The 2,288-nt window shown below is 43.7% G+C and overlaps 1 protein-coding gene across 1 annotated transcript in view; it reads right to left on the reverse strand.

Annotated features, from left to right (window-relative positions):
- The window catches only part of LOC106874782 (CCN family member 1), a 463,637-nt gene that overhangs the window by 47,131 nt on the left and 414,218 nt on the right, over window positions 1–2,288 (reverse strand). The gene's annotated exons all lie outside the window — the stretch shown is intronic.

The following is a 2,288-nucleotide window of genomic DNA, read 5'->3' on the forward strand; positions in this document are numbered from 1 at the left end:
CATATCACAAATTCCTTCTCTTGCACCTCTTCCAGTCCCATATTCTGTATTAGATGCAATCTCTGTAGTAAAATATATGCAGGTGAGACGGGCCGCCGGCTGGCCGACTGGTTCACCGAACATCTAAGGGTTGTTCAGCTACGTTCGAACACCTCCATCACACGTCACTTCGCTTGGTCAACCACACATCTCCATCTTTGGCCTAGCTCTGCACCACGGAGTCACACACTCGCGACTCCGCCTGGAACAGCGTTATATTTTCAATCGACGAACAACTATCTCCTTCGGACTAAACACAACCCCCTCCTCCTAATGACAGTCTCTACAACCTCCTGCAAAAAGCAACTTTATTTCCTATTTTGTTTTTTATTAAACCATTTTATATTGTATTAATTTCTTCTTTATCCCCTATCAACTTTTTTTATAATTCATTATATTTTATTTCTATATACACGCACAGATACATACTCACACGTACATATACCTCCCACACATACAACGCACACGCGCCCATAGACGCGCACGCACATACACACATGCCCATACGCACATACACACATGCACACACATATACAGACGCACTTACACGCACACACGTACACACAAATATACACAAGCACACACACATACATACATACATTCGAACATGTACGCACACCTACCTCCCCCACACACAGCATACACTTATACAGACACGCACACAACTATATACTCATTGACATAAGCACACGCGCACACGCGCGCACACGCACATAAGCACGCGCACGCACGCACACACACACACACAGGAAAGCATATATACCCTCACACAAACCTATACACACGCATACAGAAACTGACATACACACACATTCACACGCACATATATACACATAAGCACATACACGCACAAACAATATATACATACGCACACACACATACATACACACACGTACACTCACATACGCATACGAACACACACACACGTGAGCACGCAAACGCACTCGCACACAAGTACACACATACAAGTACACACATATACACACATACACATGCACGCACACACACGCACGTGCACATGCACACGAATGGAAACATACCTAACACTCACAAACCCACGCACACATGTACACACACCAACATACACACACACGCATACATAAACACACGCACATAAACATTCACACGCGCGCACACACCCGCCCGTGCATACGCGCGTCAGAGACGCACATGTACCTCCACACAGAACCCCTCATTCACACACACACACACTCACATACAGACGCACACACGCATGCATACACACAAGATACACACGCACACACATACACACTCGCACACGCAAATGAACCCACACATACCTCCCACACACACACAGTACACACATACATACACGCACACAATTATACAGATATGGACAAACACACACACGCACATACACGTACACACGCACCCACACAAAGTAACGCACATTTGCTCCAAAGACACAACCCACACAAAAGCTCATGCATACATACATACACACATGTGCACACATACATACACACACACGTACAAACAAACACAGGCACACACTGTACACAAAACACACAAACATACATATACATAGACACACACACACATGCTTCAAAACTACCAGTTAAACACCTTTCTTCTTCGCACATGTGAAGGGAGACACACAAAAGAGAGCCACTCCTACCTAAAATTCCTACTGTAAATTCTTGTATGACATTAAGCGACGCGAAGTCTACTCACGCACGCACGCACACATATAACCAGCCAAGACCACATACACGCGCACACACACACACACATACGCACATATACATGCTATTATTACACACACACAGAGACCTGCGCGCACGCATATAGCCACACATACACATATGCATCTACTCTTGTACTCCCTTGTCTTAGAAAGAACTTTTTCTTCACCAATTCCCTTTCGGTCATTTCAAAATATAAGCACATACACGCACGTGTGTATCGTTGGCGACTTTCTTCTTCCGTCTTCCCTTCCTTTGGACTTTCCTCTATTTCTGAAGATGAGCTTGGCTCGAAACATTTCATCGTCTTTCCTTCCTTTCCTGAGCGTCTGATAATACAGTACTTGTGCCACGTCCTCGCGTTATTGTTTTTTTCTTGTTTGTTCTTTTTTTGAATTCATTCTATCTATCTATCTATATATCTATCTATCTATCTATCTATCTATCTATCTATCTATCCATCTATCTATCTATCTATCTATCTATCTATCTACCTACCTATCTCTCTCTCTATCTCTCTCTCTCTCTCTCTCTATCTATCTA

The sequence above is a fragment of the Octopus bimaculoides genome, chromosome 3 (assembly GCF_001194135.2).
Source record: "Octopus bimaculoides isolate UCB-OBI-ISO-001 chromosome 3, ASM119413v2, whole genome shotgun sequence".
NCBI lineage: Eukaryota > Metazoa > Mollusca > Cephalopoda > Octopoda > Octopodidae > Octopus > Octopus bimaculoides.